This window comes from Megalobrama amblycephala, linkage group LG16, assembly GCF_018812025.1.
Source record: "Megalobrama amblycephala isolate DHTTF-2021 linkage group LG16, ASM1881202v1, whole genome shotgun sequence".
In the NCBI taxonomy this organism is placed as follows: Eukaryota; Metazoa; Chordata; class Actinopteri; order Cypriniformes; family Xenocyprididae; genus Megalobrama; species Megalobrama amblycephala.
Genome location: NC_063059.1, coordinates 31,242,608 through 31,267,336, shown reverse-complemented (window position 1 = coordinate 31,267,336; position 24,729 = coordinate 31,242,608). Strand labels below are relative to the sequence as shown.

Below are 24,729 nucleotides of genomic sequence, written 5' to 3'. Positions count from 1 at the left end.
TTTTTAAATTTTTGTATCACTTTTGCTACAGTATTCTGACTGATAAGTAAAGCTTTGCTGATCTTCTTGTAGCCTTCACCTTTTTGGTGTAAAGAAATTATTTTCTTTCTCAGGTCTTGTGATATTTCTCTTCCATGTGGTGCCATTGCTGACAGCATGAAATGGGAAGGGGTTTTAACACCCTTTTATAGTCACCTGTCTGCTGGTTACCTGTGTAATGAATATTTAGACTCACCTGTGGTTGAATTCTTGTTAAATTAGCCATTTGTTGTCTAAAATTTAGCTTTGCTCCAGAGACTTTCAGTGGGGTGTACTCATTTTTCCATCACCCTAATTTGAGTAAAACTGAAAATGTTGTTGTCTAAGTTATATTATTAACCTTACTTTCATGTTATAAGTTAAACAGATGTTATATAAAACTTAGTCTTGTCAACATTTTGGAAATTGTTTTTGTGTTCAATGAGATATTGTTTAAAATCTTACTTTTCAAAGAGGGTGTACTCATTTATGCTGAGCACTGTATATATGTATGTATTTTTTATGTATATGTATATATATATGTATATATCTATATTTTCTATCTTTGCTTTGAACTTTTATATTTACTTTCCCCTGACATTCTGTTTTATTTGTTGTAATTTGTTCTCTTTTTCTTTTCCTTTTTGATATTGTTTCTTGACATGCTGTATGTTATTGTTCTTTGAAAAAACAAAAAAAAAGACTACAGTGGTTCAACCTTAATGTTATGAAGCAACGTATGCGTGTGATGCTGACGCCAGAGCCGGCCAATAATGAGTCGGCGAACCTGGAAGCGCTGCACTGAGTGTACAACATCAACTGCATAGGAGACTGACATAGAAGAGAAGAAATTGTTGAATAAAGTCGTTATTTTTGTTTTGCACACAAAAAAATATTCTCGTCCCTTCATAAAATTAAGGTTGAACCACTGTAGTCACATGGACTATTTTAACAATATTTTTACTACCTTTCTGGACCTCAAAAGGCACAATGATGTTGCTGGGTGTAGTTCAGAAACCCTCCAGATTTCATCAAAAATATCTTATTATCTTAATATCCAAAGATAAACAAAGGTTTCTTACAGGTTTGGGACGACATGAGGGTGAGTAATTAATGACAGACAATTTCATTTTTGGGTAAACTAACTCATTTAACTTGAACGCCGTGTTTTTAGACACTGCAAATGTCTCCAGTTTAATGATCAAACATGTCTGTCTAGCACGTGTTTCCATTGAAAAACAATGGAAATTGTAGTGCAGTGGAATGGAAAAATGCATTTTGTGTGAACAATCCCTTACTCCAGTATTCAGTGGCCACATGAAATCCTTCTGATATGCTGATTTGGTTCTCAGGAATTATTTCTGATTCTAATCAATGATGAACGTAGTTGTGCTGCTTCAAATTTTTGTGGAAATCAAAGTTCAAAATAACAGCATTTATTTGAAATAGAAATCTTATGTATCATAAATGTCTTTACTGTCAGAAGTATTTATTTCAACCCTGTTACCTCTTAATTGTTGTCTATTTAATTTAGATGTTTATGTCATATTTGCTGTCAGAAAATAACATTTTCTAACAAAAAATGCAGACCCAGATCTGATGACCTCCTGAGGTTAACTCTTGTTGAAAAAGAAAAACTCCTCTGGGTTTGCGTGCTTGAAACTTATTTGAGTTTAAGCATTGTGATCTCAACTTTAGACTCCCCTCAGGGTCAGTGAGGCCGGAGTGTGAATGTTGCATGTTACTCACTCATTACCAGGCAGAAAATCTGTGCGCCTTAATATGAGCTGACAAGTGAGTCATAGTGTGTGTGAGTGTGTATATTGTGTGTGTTTGTATGTTCTCTGAGTCTTTGTCCACTCAGAGAGAAAATGAACTTGATCACCCTTTAATCCTATAAGCATTATAATGGCCTACTAGAATGGAGGTGAAGACACATGATTGTTATTGTCATTTCAGACCAAGGAGGTCCATAACACCTGTCCATTAGCATTTTCAATGCTCTGTAAACACTACAACTTTTTTTATGGTTAGTGGTGGTTGAGGAGATTCCCCCTTCAATATGTAAAGCTCTTTGAGTGCCCAGAAAAGCGCTATATAAATGTAAGGATTATTATTATTATTATTATTACTACTACACAAACATGTTAATTGTAGTTTATTTGAAATATTAAGACTCACTAATACGTCAGCATGTTTTACTAATGCATTCCCTCGTTTTAAGTAAATCGTTTGCACGATATAGCCTAATAATTTGTTCCCTCGATTTATTAAATCATGGCCATGTTGTAATATTTCGTTCCCTTGTTTTAGTTAAATCAAAACAAAGAAACAAACTAGTTTAACGTGGCCACGATTTCCTAAAACGAGGGAACAAATTCTTAATTCGTGGCCATGATTTAACTAAAACTTTTCTCCTTATATAGTCTGATACAAAGCACGCTGGGAACTAGATCTACTGCAACGCATTCATTTTAAGTTCAGCTTACTATAATCAGTTATTTAGGTCACATAACATTTTTCTATAAAGTAAAATGAACTTTCAATAATATTTGAGTGAAATGAACTCTTTTCATTTAGTTAAAGGTATTTGTTCGGTTTTACAGTCTAGCCAGCAGTGGAGAAAGACGCCTTGTGCCTCCATAACAGTGCAGTTACAGTTTCTACCAGCAGAGGCGAACTTGTTTGAGACAATATGAAGTATTGTTTCATATTCCAATATGAAGTATCAGATACACATCTGAGTATATCATCAAATTACGTCTGTATGTGCTGAGTGAAGTTAATGTGCCTTCCTGCAATCAGGACCATTCAGGAAGTCTCGAGAGGTCCGGTGGGGCTGCAGAACCTGAGCACAGGAAGTGAGTGATTGATGAAGTGCGCTTTAACGTGGAGAGAATCTAATAAACATTCATTCTCCGCGGCACACATCCTGCACTTCAGAGAACTGTGGGGGCCGCTGCGAATAGACAGGAAAGCTGAGTGGACAACTTTTGAAGCTTTATCACCCATGTCAGTAAGAAGTGCCTAAGTAAGACGAAGCTAAAGCAATCATTCTCCTCTCTGAAGATCAGATTGGATGGACTTGTGTAATGGAATGACACTGAGTCAGTGAAATCTCAGAGAGATCAGTGCGGTTTCCCAACTCATGGTGGTCTGTAGATCACAGGCACTTGTGTAGCTCAGCAAAGACAGGTGCTGTTAGCGATAGCTCAGGACTGGGCATCTGCTGCTGACAGGGAAACTGTCCTGCTCGGCAGCAAACGTGCAGCAGGTTTGCAGGCCAGTAGACTCATTCCGCTCCACTAGCAGGATATGAATAGGGCAGGAAGTTGTAATCCTAGATCACAAAATTGCCAGGGTAAAATCTGAACTGTGAACTCAACAGTGCTGACAGACAGAGGGTTAAATGACAAATGGAGGGTAACAGAGTCATAGTGAGTGACGTAAATGGAATGGTTACGGTAGTGGTGTGATTAACTATTTGCTTACTAAACCTTCATAATAGTGAGTTTATATTATCTACTGTAAGCATCCAGCACAAGTCATACGTACAGTTGTATGTAATTGGATGTTTTGCACTTTTATAGGGGTTGTTTTTTGTTTGTTTGTTTGTTTTGCAGTATGAAGGTCATATTAAAAGGTCTTGTAAACTTTTTATCATGCACTTTTTATGAATGCCTTTTATGCATTTTTTTAACCTTTGTGCCAGACCTAAAATAGCAATAGTATAACAAGAGTGAAATAAATATAAACCATCAAACCAATTTAAAATAAGTTTCATATTTGAATATATTTTAAAAGCAAGAATTTTCAGCATCATTTACTCCAGTCTTCTGTGTCACATGATCTTTCAGAAATCATTCAAATATGTTAATTTGCTGCTCAAGAAACATTTCTGATTACAACCCAGAAATGTTGGGACGTATTTTAAATTTGAATAAAATGAAAACTAAAAGACTTTCAAATCACACGAGCCAATATTTTATTCAAAAAAGAACATAGATAACATAACAAATGTTTAAACTGAGAAATTTTACACTTTTATCCACTAAATGAGCTAATTTCAAATTTGATGCCTGCTACAGGTCTTAAAAAAGTTGGCACAGGGTGCAACAAATGGCTGAAAAAGCAAGAAATTTTGAAAAGATTCAGCTGGGAGAACAACTAGCAACTAATTAAGTTAATTGATATCAGGTCTGTAACATTATTAGCTATAAAAGGGATGTCTTAGAGAGGCAGAGTCTCTCAGAAGTAAAGATGGGCAGAGCTGTGAAAGAGTGTGTAAAAAGATTGTGGAATACTTTAAAAACAATGTTCCTCAACGTCAAACTTGCAAAGGCTTTGCAAATCTCATCGTCTACAGTGCATAACATCATCAAAAGATTCAGAGAAACTGGAGAAATCTCTGTGCGTAAGGGACAAGGCCGAAGACCTTTATTGGATGCCTGTGGTCTGCAGACCCTCAGACGACACTGCATCGCTCATTGGCATGATTGTGTCAATGACATTACTAAATGCGCCTAGGAATACTTCCAGAAACCACTGTCAGTAAACATAATCCACCGTGCCATCTGCAGATGCCAACTAAAGCTCTATCATGCAAAAAGGAAGCCATATGTAAACATGGTCCAGAAGTGCCGTCATGCCCTGTGGGCCAAGGCTCATTTAAAATTGACTGTTTCAAAGTGGGAAAGTGTTCTATGGTCATACGAGTCCAAATTTGACATTCTTGTTGGAAATCACGAACGCCGTGTCCGGGCGAACGAGGGGGGAGGCCTTCCAGCGTGTTATCAGCATTCAGTTCAAAAGCCAGCATCTCTGATGGTATGTGGGTGCGTAAGTAAGTGCATACGGTATGGGCAGCTTGCATGTTTTGGAAGGCACTATGAATGCTGAAAGGTATATAAAGGTTTTAGAGCAACATATGCTCCCCTCCAGATGACGTCTATTTCAGGGAAGGCCTTGTGTATTTCAGCAGGACAATGCAAAACCACATACTGCAGCTATTACAACAGCATGGCTTCGTCGTAGAAGAGTCCGGGTGCTGAATTGTCCTGCCTGCAGTCCAGATCTTTCATCTACAGAGAAAAATACGTCAAAGACAACCACAAACTCTTCAGCAGCTGGAAACCTATATCAGGCAAGAATGGGACCAAATTCCAACACCCAAACTCCAGAAACTCATAACCTTGATGCCCAGACATCTTCAAACTGTTTTGAGAAGAAGAGGAGATGCTACACCATGGTAGTTTCAGGATTAGTTAAAGAATAGAAAATTCAAAAGAACAGCATTTGTTTGAAAAAGAAATATTTAGTAATATTTTAATGCCACTTTTGATTTAATGTATCCTTACGAAATAAAAGTAATTACTTTCTTTTTTTTTTTTTAAACTTTTGAACCGTATTCTATAATTTTGTGCAAGTTGTGACATAATTTCCAATACAACCAACTATTTTTCCACTAATAAAGTTTAATGAAAAGTATATTTGGTTACCAAGGAGACGGCATTCTCTGAGAAGAGCTTAAGATGAAATATGAGACTTTTGAGGTGTGAGGGAAAATAATAATAAAAAAAAAATCACATTTTTAATTTGCATTCATCAAATTTAATCAATTTTCATAATTTGCATCATCAAGCTGTAATTTGTCAAATTATGCAAAAAGTGTGAAAATATTATTTAATTTTGTGTTTAGGATACATAAAAATCTAGCTATGAAATAAGCCTTAGCAAGACAAAGTTGGTCATTTTACCCCAAAGATGTTAAAAATGTCATTTGGATCACCATTTGGATCACAGTCAATAATGATTTGGGATATGGGATAAATAACATTTGTTTATGATAATGCATAGAAAGAAATGAATATTCTCCATTCATTTTTTCTTCACTTTTGGACTGTTAATAGACAAATGAAATAAGTGTTAAAAGTGTATTTTAAGGGAATTTAATTCTATAGTGCTGATATTAAACAAACCATATAACTTAATTTTTTAAGGAAAGACATTTCTGGGTCATAAATGCATTAAATAATCATATAAAGACTTAAGTGATGCATGGCTAAGCATCTTCACAGATTCAGCTTCAGAACAGGGTGCCCGTCTTTACCAAGTTCGTTCCAACCACTTATCTTAATGACGACTATACACTAAGCTCATTTAACCAGTGACATCAACTAGCTTTATCCTTCGTGTCAGCCAGAAAACAGGCCTCACTAAACACACTCACACAGCCAGTCCGCTGCTGCTGCTGATGTGGTGCATCGTGGCAGAGTGTGCAGAAGCATTCATAATTACTTCAGGAGTTAATTAATTTACATAAGGGCCAGTCTAGTGGGTGGAGGTGGCACTCTGCCTGTCACGGCACTGAGGCGAATGCTAGCGACTGTAGCATGCTGGTAATGAGCTCTCTGCTATGGAGAGATAAGCCGGTTACAATTCACCCAATTAAACACTGGAAGAGCGCACGGAGGGTCTGGGCTGTCGCTCTAACACCTCATGTGCGATCTTGCAGGCTACTGGTGTCCTTTGCACTGTTCTTTGGGGCGTACAGAGTACACCTTAAGCACAGGTTCAAAATGGACTGCAGCTTTTGGCCTGTTGTTTGTGGTGAATGTGCCTTGTCATGATGATGTCACTGCTAAGGGGGTACATTTATAGACTTGGAGAAACCAGAACGTCAAATCATTAGGATGAGTCACTGGCAGAAGAGACGGCACTTGTCAGTGGACATGAAAGATGTGCAAATTAAATTTAACTGTATTTTTCAAAAGATAAACTATTTACTTGTGGATTCACTTTTAACTTGTGGATTAAGTATTACACAGAATGGTTTACTGAATATAAAGATTTCATATACGACTTACGTAACAAGTTGGTTTCAAATTTTACTCCTTTCAGAGAAATAAGAGACACAAATGATATTTATTATAGTTCAGTCAGGACTACTTAAGTCAAAAATTACAAGAGACAATTTAGTAAATTTTTTATTGTCATATTTTGCTAAAGTTACATTTGGCGGCATGGCTCTGTTCTAAATTTTTTCATGAGCTCCATGAAAGCCAAGACCGGGAACAGCAGCAGCTTCTGGGGACGACCTCCCATTTTTTAACTGGGAGAGCAGCACAAAATCCCCCTATTGAGAACAGAGCATGCATCAATGACAACAGAATGACACTGATTAAGTTAAACACAAGTTTAAGGAGGAGCTGGGGAGGAGGTGGGTTGCAGTGGAAGCAGCCAAGCAAGCAGAGAGACGGAAGCTGTGTTTAAGTAATGCGCCTTATTTTAGAGTTGCCAATGGAGTCCATAGAAATTGGATCAGCTGATATGGGTGGGGTTAGAATTTGTGAATCAGCTGATAGCGGAGCTTGACTACGAGGCCTGCCTGAACTAACGCTGAATGCTTGATATATATACTATATCAACTGGACTCTCTTCATCAGTTCAAATCACTGCTTAAAACACATCTGTTTAGATTAGCATACTCTACATAATTCACTCCTATTCACTTTTATTATTGTTTATTTTGCTTGATTTTATTACTTGATTGTATTTGATTATATTGTTACTTGCATTGTTTTTTTTTTCTTCAGTTTAAGTAAGGTGTCCTTGGGTGCCTAGAAAGGCGCCATCAAATAAAATGTATTATTATTATTATTAGGGTCCAAGCACCGAAGGTCACAGACACGTCAGGTTCCACCTCACTTCCTTACCCACGCACTCAATCACCAGCATACTAATCACCGCCACCTGAAGATCATCAGCACCATCATCACCACCACTATAAAGCCACCACACTCACTGTCCGGTCTCATTTGCAATACAGCTCATGTATGCTTACCTTAAGGACTCCCAACGACATACTTACCTGCTCCAGCGATTCTGCTTCTGCAAGTTTGAAAAGGACAGTATTACATTCTATTCATCTCTTAAGAACCTCATATCTGCTTTCTATCACTCAGTGCTCTGCTCATTGTGCAATAAACTCACCTGGTTTGCCCTGTCTCCGTGTCTCTGTACGTAACACGAAGGTGCTTAGGCACCTATTGTATCTGTTAGATTTCTTTTTATTCTTCTTCTTCTTCCGCTCTTGGATGGAAGCCCATAGAAGCGCTTGCGGGAAAGTTGTGAAATTTGGCACACAGTTAGAGGACAGTCTGACCTTTGAACATAGTAAACTTGGAGTCTCTAACTCAATCCCTCTAGCGCCACCGGCTGTCCAAAGTTGCACTTATGTTTATGCTAATAACTTTTGAACAGTAAGGGCTAGAAACAAAATTCTTTTTTCCGAAGAAAAAGCCGATTGTATTGCACCCTATGACATCATTTTTCGTCATTAAAATTTTTCCACCATTTTGAATTTTCTGAAAAACCTACTTTTTCGAACTCCTCCTAGGCCGTTACTCCAATTTTCATGAAAATTGAACCAGATCATCTTCAGACCATTCTGACAGAAAGTTATGGAATTCAAGTTGATTCCTCAATTCGTTTTCGTAAAACACACAAACGAATTGTACGTAGTGCTTGTCAAAATAGACATAAGGCTGTATCTCCGCAACGCTTTATCGTATTCAGACCAATCTTGGTACATGTCATCACAAGCATGACCTGAGGCATCATGCAGCGTTTTGGCGTAGCGCCACCTACTGGTGCGGATATATGAAAAATGGCTATTTTTGCTTATATCTTCTGATGGGTTTGTCCAAAAATCAATTTGGTCAAATCATAAATCATAAATTTGGTCTCGTTGGATTCGAGGCATCATGTCAAGTCGAATGATAACCAATTTTTCCATATCGGACATTTTGGCCGTCGGCCATTTTGAATTTTGTGCTAAAATGCTGTATTTTACGAATGCATTAGCATATCTTTACGAAACTCGGTATGGGTTATCAGCACAATGCCCTGAAGGAGCCTAAGAAGTTTCGGCACTGCGCCACCATGTCGTCAAAAGTTATAACAAAATTTACAAAAATGCTAATAACTTTTGACTATTTTAACTCATTGTAATAAAACTGGTCTCAGTTGATTCCTTGGGTCATGCCGAGAACATAGATATCAAATTTGCCATAGTCAGCTGAACTTCCTGTCCACCATATTGTTTTTCTTTAAAAACCTACTTTTTTAAACTCCTCCTAGACCGTTGCTCCGATTTTCACCAAAATTGAACCGTATCATCTTCAGACCATGCCGACAAAAAGTTATGTATTTCAAGTTGATAAGTCAAACCGTTTTCGTATACCGGAGCAATGAATTTGAGGCATAATGCAGAAACGACTCTTGAAGCTGTATCTCTGCAATGCTTTGACATATTGACACCAAACTTTGCGGTTGTCATTGTCAACTCACTCTGACTATACCGCATGAATTTGGTCACAGCGCCACCTATTGGTGGAAAGTGATAAACCAGTAAATCTTTATTATTTACTGTATATGTGATTTTTCAGCTCTTTTGACTAAAATGATCCTAATAGGTCTTTAATTGCTCACTGTTGCAGTTGGTCTGATGCTTACGGCCATGTTGTCTGGCTTGTTGTGCCGCTTTTGTGCTTGGCCCCGTAATTGCTGCTTGCAGCTATATTTATAGATATGTTCATATGCAAAGTATAGTTCTAGAGCACATACACTGCTTAGCAAATTTATTAGACCACCTGTCATAATAGAGAAAATGCAAATATTTAGGAATCTGTCAAAAACTTGTTTAAAACTAAAAATGTTGTTGTCATTTATTACAGGGGTTCCCAAACTTTTCAGCCCACGACCTCCAAAATAATGATGCCAGTGACTCGCGACCCCCACTATCCTCGGAAAACTAGTAATTTGTACAGAGCCCCGCACATGACATGCAAGAGAAAAAATTTAATTGTGCACACGATTTACTAATTCATTCGCTTGATTTACTAAAACGTGCACACGATTTACTATTTCATTCCCTCGATTTACAAAATTGTGCACACGATTTACTATTTCGTTCCCTCGATTTATAAATCATGTGCATTTAAGTAAAACTTAAAATAGACAAAAACAGGCGACTCTCATCTTTTCTTTCCTTTTAAATCTTTTTACAAGAAATCCCTCAGATCATAAAGAACTTTGTTTTTCCACCTTCATGAAGAGACGAGTGCTATCCATTATGTCTCCTGCGGGTGGTGCTTCTCCGCTCCCCTCCGCTGGCCTCCCTGCGTTGACTTTGGTCAATATTAACCAACGTTTAATTTCGACAAAAATAATATCCAATGCTTAAAGCCTAAAGAATTACCTATGTGCACGTCTGAATGTTTAACATGGTGCTGTAAATTGACCTGTGGCTAATATGTCATTAATCTGTCGTAATCACCTCTGGAGTCATGGTTGAGGGGAAGGAAAATCAAAAGGTTGATGGCTTTTTTTATTTGCATGGTTTTTGTTTTTAATTGAACTAATATTTTTAGTATTTTGTTACATTTATTCAAAAATATGCTATTTCTAATCATTAAAAAAAATTTGTTTGATTTCTGGAAATCATCTCGCGACCCCTCCCTTGATGTCTCGTGACCCCCACTTTGGGAACCACTGATTTATTAGACATATAACAAACTGAAACAACTAAATAGTCTTCATTCACACATAATAACCAATATATATATATATATATATATATATATATATTATTTTTATTTTGTATGGCCTCCTTTGGCCTTGATAACAGCTTGCATTCTAGTTGGCATTGTTTTTATCTTTATGTCCACAGTCTCTGTTGTTATTGACTTCCAAATAGTTTCTAGTTATTCCCAAAGACTTGCTTTTGATGAAACTTTTGTGTGATCTCTTTGAATCCATTAAATCCCAACAATAATTATATTTTAGTATTAGAGAAACTACTGTGACTAAAGAGTTTACACATACTGGTGTGGATTAACCATTACAGATACATAAAAAATATTTTGGATACTGCTAGTTTAGTATTGACAATGAAATGGTCATTATTGCCAACATTTTACAAATTACCAGCTTTTAGTTACATGCAAATGTTAACCAATCATTTAGGTTAATATAGAATATCGATTTCATTTTATTTAATCTGTGACATTAATTAAATATGTTCAAAGCTTTCACATTTACCTAATCTGTGTCATTTCTGGTGTCATATTAAACTCGTTTGGAAGGATTCCATCAGTTTACACGAGAATAAACTTTAAAATGAATGAAAGTTCTGTTAATTATTGTCACTGTACAATGCTCAAAAGTATTTTTTATGCCATGTCAGCTTAAAAAACTTTTCAAAGACAATGACAAGAACAAAATAGTTTAAAATATAATAGTAAAATGTTACTAAACATTTATAATACTAATAGTAACATTTATTTTACTAATTATAATATAAATAGATTGTTAAAAATGTGTTTCTATAGCTATGGTATATGCCACCGTAAGAAACTACTACTTCTATTCAGCAAGGATGCATTAATTTGATCAAAAGTGACAGAAAAGATATACAGTACAGTCCAAAAGTTTGGAACCACTAAGATTTTTAATGTTTTTAAAAGAAGTTTCGTCTGCTCACCAAGGCTACATTTATTTAATTAAAAATACAGTAAAAAACAGTAATATTGTGAAATATTATTACAATTTAAAATAACTATGTACTATTTAAATATATTTGACAAAGTAATTTATTCCTGTGATGCAAAGCTGAATTTTCAGCATCGTTACTCCAGTCTTCAGTGTCACATGATCCTTCAGAAATCATTCTAATATGCTGATTTGCTGCTCAATAAACATTTATGATTATTTTCAATGTTGAAAACAGTTGTTTACTTTTTTTTTCAGGATTCCTTGATGAATAGAAAGTTCAAAAGAACAGCATTTATCTGAAATACAAAGCTTCTGTAGCATTATACACTACCGTTCAAAAGTTTGGGGTCAGTAAGAATTTTTTATTTTTTTTTTTTTGAAAAGAAATTAAAGAAATTAATACTTTTATTCAGCAAGGATGCATTAAATCAATCAAAAGTGGCAGTAAAGACATTTATAATGTTACAAAAGATTAGATTTCAGATAAACACTGTTCTTTTGAACTTTCTATTCATCAAATAATCCTGAAAAAAAATATTGTACACAAATATTTTGTACAATTGTACACATTAAATGTTTCTTGAGCAGCAGATCAGCATATTAGAATGATTTCTGAAGGATCATGTGACACTGAAGACTGGAGTAATGATGCTGAAAATTCAGCTTTGCATCACAGGAATAAATTACTTTGTGAAATATATTCAAATAGAAAACAGTTATTTTAAATTGTAATAATATTTCACAATATTACTGTTTTTTACTGTATTTTTAATTAAATAAATGTAGCCTTGGTGAGCAGATGAAACTTCTTTTAAAAACATTAAAAATCTTAGTGGTTCCAAACTTTTGGACTGTACTGTATAATGTTACAAAAGATTCCTGTTTTAAATAAATGCTGTTCTTTTGAACTCTCTATTCATCAAAGAATCCTGGAAAAAAAAAAAATCTACAAGTTCTTCTTCTGCATTCTAAAAGTTGAAACTTCTTCCTGAGTCTCTCCATCAGTGTCGACTCCGGTTTGAACAATGTAAGGCTGAACACCGTTATTGACAATCGTCATTTTGGCTGCGTGAGATTCTCCAGCTTTGTTGTTGTTGAGCAACTGAAGCGTGAGCTGTTAAAGCTCCACCCTCTTTTGGAAAGCAGCCGAGAGCAGCAGCTCATTTGCATTTAAAGGGACACACACAAAAACTGCATTTTCTCATTTGGGATTTTTCTCACATATGGGCAGGACCTCACAGTTTGAGACATTAATAAGACCTCTTCTGAAACTTATTTGAGATTACTAGGACCTTTTTCTCAGGAGACACATCTAAGCAGAAGACTTTCGTCTCCATTTTTTGAATCTAATTTCTGACTAGGAGAAACAACTGAGATATTCAGAGATCTCGTTTGAGTTTTTTTTATTTTCCCTCCAATAAGTAGGACTTTTATTAAACTTTTCTGTCTATTGTATCATGTTCCCACTTGTACCATTGGATTAAAGAGTACTTATAGCCCAGACAAGTGCGGGATTTGCTGTCTAGCCACTGGGACACACACACACTCACACACAGACACACACGCTCACATGTGGACACACAGCTGCAGCAGTGCTGATATAGCTGGCCTCATCTCTGCATATGATTCAGTGCCGTGGTGAAAATGTTCAGGCTGATTAAACCATCTAGATTATGTTTCATTGTCATGACGCGTGAAACACAACTCTTCAACCACACACAACTTATGTTTTCATTACTGTATTGCGGACACGGTTAAATCCCAATGGGGACTTGGCTGATGTGAGTCATTTACTTGAAATTCAACAGGTTACATGGTTAGCCCTTTCATGCGACAGCTCTTAATTTAGAGAAAACTGCAATGGAAGGCTTACAGACATGCACAATGATGTTTCAGGATGGTCATTTGTTCATTTGGCATCAGACGGATCACATTTCAGTGACTTTGTGAAGCCTGCGAATGAGCCTTAAAAACCACCGCAATATATTATTCTAAAATAAGCTTATAGATTCAACATGTGTGTGTAGGAGGGACCTCCTCCCTTCAGTCAACATCAGTCTTGGCCCCTTAACTTCAGCACTTGGTTATGAAATATAGGCGTAGAGACTCATAAATGGAACGTTGCTGGCAGCATGTTACACAGCACACCTGCTGCCTGTTGGACCTTGTCACCATTGCCATAAATTAACTATTGTGTTTTCCTGTTTCCATGATTGCATGCATGACGTGTCCGAGAGTTTCAGTAGCCTATGAGGTAACACGGCTGGCCAACCTCATATCTGATGAGCACCTGAATTTACAAAACTCACATTCTGGATCACAATGCATTTACACTAGGCTTTGAGCATGTGAAAATACTTTAGACACCAAAACAAACAGGATAGTGGATAGGGCTTCTGTTTTTAATGAAGCAATATTAAATTAATAAGACAGCTGTTGTTACGAATATCAGCACGGTTTTGATATGGCCGTAGCAAAATACTGATAATTCAGACCAATAGCATGATTGTGAATGTGACATTGCTTTATAGTTCATTATACAAGAAGTTAATATTAAGTAACTTATTGCAATATATGTGCGCAACAATATCACAACAATATTGCCCATAAAGAAAAATAGTTCCACGAAAAAGCTAAGGAATTAACCATTGTGTGTTTTGTTCCTGTATGAATCAGTGTTTTTGAATGAATTGGTTGAGTAAATGATTCAATAACTCACTCATAAGACAGTTTCTTTTTTCACTTCTAAATTGGTGAATCGGAAGATCGATGAATCAGTGTTTATGAATGAATCGGCTGAATTGAATGATTCAGTAACAGTAATTTGCTGTCAAGAAATGTTGCCACCTACAGGCATATGGAAGCCCATTTGCGCCATATAATAAAAAAAAACACATGCTTTGGTAAATCATAATTATGACATAAGACATAAATATGACAAATTATGAGAAGTCATGGAATTGTCATAATAAGATAAAAAATGATGACATATGTAAAAATTATGAGATAAAAAGTCATTATGACAAAAAGTTTAAATTATGTAATAAGTCAATTGTGAAATAAGAAGTCAAAATTATGAGATGCTATGTCATAATTGAGATAAAATGTCAAAACTGACATACTAAATCATAATTATGACTTTTTTATGACTATCTCATAATTTTAATTTTTTTTATCTCATAATTATAACTTCGTATTTCATAATTTTGACTTTATATGCCATAATTATGATTTACAAAAGAATAATTTTTTAATGTGGTGATCCATTTTGTTGCACCGTCACTTCACATCTCATTTCCTGGATACTTTTATCCCATTCAGCACCTTTATTTGCTTTTATTTTTTATTTTGAGGCACACAATGTGTGTCTGTCCTCACTGTGTTATGACAGTTTAAATCAATTTCCAGTCTATAGCTTCCTAATCCAACACGCTTTCTTTTATATTCCACTAAAAGGACGTCACAACAAACCTTTTCAACACCCACACAAACACAAACAATCAGAAATGGCTCTGATCAATCGCTATTAGCAATTAGCTATTATATTTCCACAGAGGAACACTGGATGACAAATCGCTATCATGAAGTCACCTCAGGTTACCTAACACAATTTTAGGTTACACTTTATTTCGATGGTCCACTTTAGACATTCTACTAACTATAAGTACCTTGGCAACTACATGTCAACTAACTCTCATTAGAGTATTAGTAGACCGTTAGATTAGGGTTAGGTGTTAGGGTTTGGGTAAGTAGAATAAGTGACATGTAGTTGCAAAGTTACTTATTGTTAGTAAAATGTCAAAAGTAGATCATTGAAATAAAGTTACACCCAATTTTATTGCTCTTATCTCAGGAGACTTAATGTTCTCACACATAATATCAACTTTATCTCAGATGTTTCTCCTAAAATTATCCTAAAATGAACGTGAATAGCATCTCAGGTTGTTATTATGGCAGTATTTTATATTTAAGAAATACTTGAGTTTATATTTGAGAAACTGGCATTTGATTGCAGAATTTGGTATCTGGAAATAGTTTGAGAAAATCTTTTGAGATTAAGAAGTGTTTAAGTACAACTTAAGTCGGTCAAAAAGCACTTTAAAGATAAGCTAACTGCATTTAATATAAACTATAATACATTTTCATTTAATTGCAATTAACATGTAAATATTTCAGACACTAAATTACATTTAGTTCACAATCAAGTATATTCTTTAAAGGTATGTAATATAAGAACCTGAAAACTTAAAATAAATTTGCACAACTCTTTACTCTCAATGTGATCATTGCTGTACTGTACAGGAGAAGCTTTTATTTAACAAATTAAATGTTGCTGTTGTCATGATGCTTGCAGGGCTGGTTCTAGAAATTTGGAGGCCCTAGGCAAAATCTGCTTCGCAGACCCCGAAGGATGTGTAAGCTTCGACACCATCATAATTCAATTCAATGACTTAAACTAAAGTCAGTCAGCTGCTGAAAAGCTGCATTTTTGCATTTTCATATACCCTATCTTTTCACACATTCAGAAAGTGGGACCCATTTTGAAACGGTGACATTAATTGGTTTCATTAGGTGAGTGACAATTCATCTATTTCCAATGGACAAAAAGCCTATATTTTGCTGCCGGTCTTGATTGGTGGACTATAGTGTATAGGGATGTTACAGTTATGCCCGAGGCTCTAGAAAATTGCCTACTCCACCTATAGGTAATGTCGGGCTGCAAAAACATCCTTTGCAGTGTAAAGATAGCACACCTGAGGCTAAAATAATCTACAGGTTTGAATTGATTTAAATAAATATCCGAAAATTCTAAAATTCCACTCTGATAAACCCACTGCACTCAGCGCTATACAAACCTTAATACTGAACATCCCCGAGCTCCTCCATCAACATTACACACACCCACAGGAGTGATCTAATTCTTTTGTGTCCGCAGTTTGGTGCCTGCTGCAGCAGCTCTACGTCAGATACCAAATCAAATCTGAATGCTTAGAGGCATTATCTAAAGTACTTTTCAATAACAATGGGCGTCAATCATTTCTCATCATGTAAATGTTGTTGTGGGTTTTTCGAGGTTTTAAACCAGCATGAGAGAAGTCATTTCAGTGATTGTACTGAATGCTAAGCTTCTTTTCAGTACTATATGAGGAATTTATTTATTTATTTATTTATTTATGGGTAGCAGGAGCCGTGGTGTGCTCACATTTGGCCTGTTCTCAGATCTGTCTGTAGTTTCCCTCTTGCCAAAGTGATGAAGATAAATCTGTCAAAATTCATATTGTGTTTTTCACCATTTGGGCCAAAGGCTGTATATTACAAAAGTTTGGCTGTGGGTTCAAGAGCAAGGGCCATGTGTTCACTGTGTTGCATCAGCCATGTAATGCACAGCAGCAGTTTACTTAAAACAAACATAAAAATGACTGTTTAGGGTGTCTGTAATGTTTTTCTCTTACAGTAGATGCAAGTACATACACATATACAAACAGAACACAAACACAGATTCAACTGGCTGCAACATGTGGTTCCGATCAGCATATGGTTATACCCATTATTACTCATTAAGCATCAATAACACTGTGATTATTTTCTGCTATTAATTCTACAAGACACAATAAACCCAAATGCCTATATCACAATCCCTGACTATTAGCCTAAACTAATAGAAATCTGTTTTCAAATTTCTTGTAGTCTAAAGCTGCTGTCATGTCAGAATGATCAAAGTTGAAATGAAATACAATATAAATAGTAGATTGCTATTGCTTTGGCAACTACAGTAACTGAAAATAAGTTGAAGTACTAAAATAACTAAAACAAAAACTGAAATAAAAATAGTTTACAATAACTTAATAAATATTTTGTTTAATAATTTCATTATTAGAACCATTTAATAATAATTTACAAATATAAATGACAAAAAAGTAAAATAACTGAAACTTAAACTAAACTAAAAAAAAAACTGAAAATATAAAAATAAAACCCAATTCAAAATGTTAATAAATATATAATAGCATATAAATAATACTGAAAATAACACTATATATATATATATATATTACCGCTCAAAAGTTTGGGATCGGTAAGATTTTTAAAAGGTTTTTAAAAGAAGTTTCGTCTGCTCACCAAGGGTGCATTTACTTAATTAAAAATACAGTAAAAATAAAAACATACAGTAAAAATACAATTTAAAATGACTGTTTTCTATTTGAAAATATTTTAAAATGTAATTTATTAATTCCTGTGATGCAAAGCTGAATTATCAGCATCATTACTCCAGTTTTCAGTGTCACATGATCCTTCACAAATCATTCTAATATGTCAATTTGCTGCTCAAGAAACATTTATTGTTTACAAATGTACTAAATATTTGTTTACAATATTTTTTTTCAGGATTCTTTGATGAATAGAAAGTTCAAAAGAACAGTGTTTATCTGAAATCTAATCTTTTGTAACATTATAAATGCCTTTACTGTCACTTTTGATTGATTTAATGCATCCTTGCTGAATAAAAGTATTAATTTCTTTAATTTCTTTTCAAAAAAATAAAAATAAAAATTCTTACTGACCCCAAACTTTTGAACGGTAGTGTATAATGCTACAGAAGCTTTGTATTTCAGATAAATGCTGTTCTTTTGAACTTTCTATTCATCAAGGAATCCTGAAAAAAAAAGTACACAACTGTTTTTAACATTGATAATAATAACAAATATTTCTTGAGGAACTAATCATCATATTAGAATGATTTCTGAAGGATCATGTGACACTGAAGACTGGAGTAATGATGCTGAAAATTCAGCTTTGCCAACACGAGAATAAATTACTTTGTAAAATATATTCAAATAGAAAACAGTTATTTTAAATTGTAATAATTTTTCACAATATTACTGTTTTTACTGTATTTTTAATTAAATAAATTAAGTCTTGGTGAGCAGACAAAACTTTTTTTAAAAACATTAAAAATCTTACCGATCCCAAACTTTGGAGCGGTAGTGTGTGTGTATATATATATATAACCATATATATAAAACCATGTATATGTAAAATATATAGATACAAGTCAATTACACATATTGATATACTAACAATAAATATTTAAGGAAATTAAAAAGTACTATTATTACTATTATAATTTTAAATTTACAAACTCAGTTCAACTTCTTCAGACTATTTGAAGGCAGAATCATTATAGTACAATACTTTCTCCAGAGTAGATCTGAATGACTGTTATGTTCATAGTACTTCTTTACACTTTCATTTCATTTCATGCTTTGTATTTGCACACTTCCAATGCTGGCAGACTGCTGACACCAGCAAAATGAATTATTTTTACAGAAAAATCATGAGATGGTGTTATCTGTGTTTGTGGCATCCTGACAACCTGAGTCCAAAATGAGAAGGTAAGAAGAAAGAAAATATATGAGTTGGAACTGATGCATTCTGGGACATGTCATCCTCAAGTTCCCTGTTACTGTCAGAGAATATGTCATCCTAGGTGTCTCACCCGAATTCACCTCTCATCTGACTCCACAGCCTACAGCGTAATGACAGAGACTGTGAATCCATTAGGGCTGCCAATACTAATAGGCTGCACTGACAAATGAGCATATGCTCGATATGTTGAAGTGAAACACTACAGCTCATCTGTTACATTTACATCCAGCATCATTAACTGTGGCAGTTTAATTCTTCATTCAACTCTCTTTTAAAAGAATGTTCTAGGGTCAAAACAAGTTAAACTCTGTAGATGATGTCGATAGAAGCAGGAAACCACAGAAAATCATTTTATCTCTTACCTCAATTTGTAAAAACAAGCACAAAACCTCTGTTTGCAAAGTTCATGGCATCATGCTTTCAGAAACAATTTAATAACAGTTTTGCAAGAATCACAAATTACCAAACTTGTCTCTTAAAGTTGGCAGATTCAACAAACACGAATCAGGACCGTTTGGCCCGCTTCTAAATCTCTAGACACAAAATGTATTAAATGAAAAATAAATGGACAATGCAAATAAGAAAATAAGAAAATAATATTTTTATTATTATTTTTCACTTTCTAATAATGCAACCGTGGCTTTTTTTTTTTTTTTTTTTTTCAATAAAACTTCAACATGCTTTATTAAAATGCTTAAATTAGCATTATATTAAATTAGCATATAAGCATAAACAAGCATATATTAAATTATTGTTTAGTAATATTACTTAAAGGTGCTGTAGAACATCTTTTCAAAAGATGTAATATAAGTCTAAGGTGTCCCCTGAATGTGTCTTAAGTTTCAGCTCAAAATACCCTATAGATTTTTTTTAATTAATTTTTTTAACTGCCTATTTTGGGGCATCATTAACTATGCACCGATTCAGGCTGCGGCCCCTTTAAATCTCTCACTCCCTGCCCTCCCAAGCTCTTGACTATAAGTGCAGTTATACAGTGCATAAACAAAGTTCACACAGCTAATATAACCCTCAAATGGATCTTTACAAGATGTTCGTCATTCATGCTGCATGCATGCATCGATTCCTGTGAGTATAGTATTTATTTGGATGTTTACATTTGATTCTGAATGAGTTTGATAGTGCTCCGTGGCTAACGGCTAATGCTACACTGTTGGAGAGATTTACAAAGAATGAAGCTGTGTTTATGAATTATACAGACTGCAAGTGTTTAAAAATTAAAATAACGACAGTCTTGTCTCTGTGAATACAGTAAGAAACGATGGTAACTTTAACCACATTTAACAGTACATTAGCAACGTGCTAACGAAACATTTAGAAAGACTGTTTACAAATATCACTAAAAATATCATGTAATCATGGATAATGTCAGATATTATCGCTCCATCTGCCATTTTTCGCTATTGTTCTTGCTTGCTTACTTAGTCTGATGATTCAGCTGTGCACATCCAGACGTTAATACTGGCTGCCCTTGTCTAATGCCTTGAACATGGGCTGGCATATGCAAATATTGGGGTCATACATATTAATGATCCCTACTGTTAAGTAACAGTCTGTGTTATGTTGAGATTTGCCTGTTTTCCGGAGGTCTTTTAAACAAATGAGATTTATATAAGAAGGAGGAAACAATGGAGTTTGAAACTCAACGTATGTCTTTTCCATGTACTGAACTCTTGTTATTCAACTATGCCAAGGTAAATTCAATTTTTGATTCTAGGACACCTTTAACATTCTAAGGAAATTAAATTACCAAAATCAAAAATATCACACAGCCTAGTAATGCCTTTTTGCAAAAATATGTTTCATGTTTTTGAAAGACGTCTCTAAAGCTCACCAAGGTTGCAAAAGTACAGTAAAACAGTAATATTGAGAAATATTATAATATAAAATTACTTTTCTATTTTAAAGGGTTAGTTCACCTAACTAACCCTTTAATGCATCAAAGTAATATTCAGCATCATTACTCCAGTCTTCAGTGTCACATGATCCTTCAGAAATCATTCTAATATGCTCATTTGCTGCTCAAGAAACATTTATTATTATTATCAATGTTTAAAAGAAGTTTTTACACCAATTTAATGCATATTTGCTGAATAAAACTATTCATTTCTTTAAAAAAAAAAAAAAATCTTACTGACCCCAAACTTTTAAACAGTAGTGTAAATAATATTCTAAAATTAATGAAGAGCAATAAATACTAATACCCTGCCTGTAGAAACGGAAATTAAATTATATATTTTGTGTGGCACAGGAAAAGTGTGCTGTTTATATGCAGTTCTTGCTAAAGAGCCACTAACAATTCAGTTCTTTACATTATATTCTCTCGCTTTTTATGCAAATGAGTGTAAATGTCAACACAGAGATCAAAAATAATAAACTGGCCCCTGGCATGAAGATTTCAAGATTAAGACATGACCAAAACCTGCTGCTCTCTTATTCGCTACTTATGAAAACAAGCAATGAATTCCATGTTTTCAAACATTGTTCTTAAGTGTTTTTTCCTTTAAAATGGATGCTATTTACATTCTGAAGTCTTGAAGTATAATGTTTCCACTTGAGTCTCCATTAGCTGCTCTGCTTAATTTAGACATTGGGAAATCGTCATTGCAAAGAGACGTTTGAAGTGATGGCGACACCCAGTCTGATCTTCTGGGCCAACCGGGGCATTGATCCTTGTGTATGCTTGGACCATTGACTGCCAGCAGTTTGTTAACAGACATATCACACAGGGACAGGCGGCCCCAGACAGCTGTCTCATCCGTCTTCAACACTGTTCCAGTACACATCACTGATGTTGGATCTCCCTTTCCCAGGACACATGCCTTTAACTGAGGGAACTGCTTGTTAGACCAGTGTGTGAGACATTCTGCTGTGTGGTAGAAAGTGAGAGGGTCAATGGGTCAAGACCTTGTGGCTGACCAGCAAGTGAATGATGAGTTTCACTCGGCACAGTTGGACTCTCAGCAAGTTTCATCTCTTATATTTTGCACTTTCTCTGAAACTTTTATTTTTAAGGACCAGGTGGCTGCCAGAAATATTGTCTTTCCTGAGTCCCACTGTGGCATTTACATTTGTCATTGAGCACAAAGGTTCAGTTTCCCCGCATATTGCTGTCTTTATAGCTATTCGGGGATTATTATTCGGAATAAACTACAAGTGAAGGATGCAAAAGAGCCAACCAGATCTCACATTTACATTTTGGCCATTTACATTACACTAGGCATGTATAAATGCATATGAATAAGAACGTACAAATTCATAAAAAAATTAGAGAATATTTTGATAAACTGTAAAATACTTAAGAATTGCCATAAGAGTGTGTTGAAAAGAGAGTTGCTACATCCGAAATCACATACTCTCTTGAGAAGATACTTGTTTTGAATAAGAAATTACTTTGCGACCTCTAAAAAAGAATGTTCTATATAGTATGAATGTGTGTAGTATGAATGTAATTTGGACGTTCTATAATCACTATGTTGTCATTATCATGTGACCTCCCAGTGTCAGTTGCGTTGCTTTACTGCCATTCATAAATCCTCTCCCGTGGCCTTATGGGATAGTAAAGTGTTCTTCATATGCACACTTCGCCGGTAATAGTACATGTAGATAATCTGGGTACTTTTTTCCTACTCTTTTATGAGTACTGTGAATTTGGACATACTACTTTTGTCACATACTGTTTCTCGTCTACTAAATAGTATGGAAGTATGCGATTTCGGATGCAGCCAGTCAGTGTCGAATTGCTGAAAAGTGCCTTTTTGAGTGACAGAAAGGCTCTTTTTTTGAGGCCATGTCCACACTAATGTTTTCGCTCCAACTTTATATTACATGGCCTTAACTACTATGTACTTACATTTAAATTAATGATTTGATACAATGCACTTATTGTGTATATACATGTTTTTACATTGTACTTATATTTAAAGGGATAGTTCACCCAAAAATGAAAATTTGATGTTTATCTGCTTACCCCCAGTGCATCCAAGATGTAGGTGAATTTGTTTCTTCAGTTGAACGCAAATTATGATTTTTAACTGCAACCGTTGCCGTCTGTCAGTCAAATAATAGCAGTGGATAGGAACTTCAACTATAACAGTAAATAAAACTTGCTTAGACAAATCCAAATTAAACCCTGCGGCTCGTGACGACACATTGATGTCTTAAGACACGAAACGATCGGTTTGTGTGAGAAACCGAACAGTATTTATATCATTTTTTACCTCTAAAACACCACTATGTCCAACTCCGTTCAGCTTCCTGTTAGTGAGGTCAAAAAACGCGTTCTGACGACGGAAGTGATGTCTCGCCCATAACTTCAATGAGCGCGAGACAACACTTCCGTTGTCAGAGCGCGATCAGACCTCACACACCGGAAGCTGAACGGAGTTGGACATAGTGGTGTATTAAAGGTAAAAAATGATATAAATACTGTTCGGTTTCTCACACAAACCGATCGTTTCGTGTCTTAAGACATTAATGTGTCGTCACGAGCCGCAGGGTTTAATTTGGACACAAACACTCAAAAGTAAATAAATCTGAAAACTCTATTTTCGCATTGTAGTGTGGATAGTGAAAATGGAGGTTTTTGAAAATGATGATGCATGTTTAGTCATGTGACACATATGTACCTGTCCGCTTGTTGATGTAAGGAACACCGTTTCTGGGTCCAAGCCCCGGCTCGTTTCACTTGAGAATGCCATCTCGACAGACGTTTATGAGCGCTATTTATTCATATTAAACATTTAACATTTTAAAAAGTTAAACATTTAAAATACTCACAGTCTACACAACAGTCTCCGTGCTCACAGCGTCACAAACATTAATATATTAACGATTTATAAGATAAATCACTGTCTGGCCATCTGTTTTTTTTGTTATGGAGATAAAGGTTATGATTATAATTTTTTGGTAGTATTAGACCACATCTTGTGTGTATATTAGCACCGTTTGTTTTTTTCTTGAGGTATAAGATAGAGTGTTTGAACCCAGAAGCACTGCTGCGTGACGTCAGACTTAAAGGTGCAATATGTAAGATTTTTGCAGTAAAATATCCAAAAAATATATCCAGTGTTATATATTTTGTTCACTTAAGTACTTACAATATCCCAAATGTTTCCAACTATTTGTAAATCATGAGAAAATTGCAATTTTTAAGCAAGGCTCCGGGACGTGTGAGGAGTCGCCTGTCAATTGTGTCATACCCGCGTTACCCTCGGTTTCCAGTTTTATTTTGTAGAAACCATGGAAACACCAAAGACGCTTTAATATTTACACGTTTTAATAGGCAAGGGAACAACTGTTTGGTTACGTTTATAGACAGAAAACTAATTGTTGTTATATAGCTCAACACGTTTAGTCTTATTGTTTAAATCTAATTTTCTTGATTTTTTGCAAGTACCATGCTGTACCATGCCTCAGACAAAAACACTATTTTGTCAAGCAGCTAACATAGCATAATCAGATACAGCTTTATTTTTAGTAACAGTAATACAGAATTTTCTCCATCATACAATACGTTTTAAAATGAATTGCTTTACCTTTTAACAACACAAGCCATCCAGTATTTAATATGATATTCTAAAATCGATCTATCTTACTGCAGTGTGTCTCAATCAAGTGTCTCACAGCAGCCGCCGAGCGAAATTACATTTAAGAACACTTAAATGTATCTAATATGATAAACAGAGCTACGTTACCTCATACTCATGA

At 35.0% G+C, this 24,729-nt stretch overlaps 1 long non-coding RNA gene across 5 annotated transcripts in view; it reads right to left on the bottom strand.

Annotated features, from left to right (window-relative positions):
• The window catches only part of LOC125248424, an 86,268-nt gene that overhangs the window by 7,042 nt on the left and 54,497 nt on the right, over positions 1-24,729 (bottom strand). Inside the window, exon 9 of one of the 5 annotated variants that reach the window (XR_007180304.1) lies at positions 6,992-7,153. The exons of the other annotated variants lie outside the window; for them this stretch is intronic. This is a non-coding gene — a long non-coding RNA (uncharacterized LOC125248424). Of the gene's footprint in view, positions 1-6,991; positions 7,154-24,729 lie in introns of those variants that run through there. 5 annotated transcript variants of the gene reach the window in all.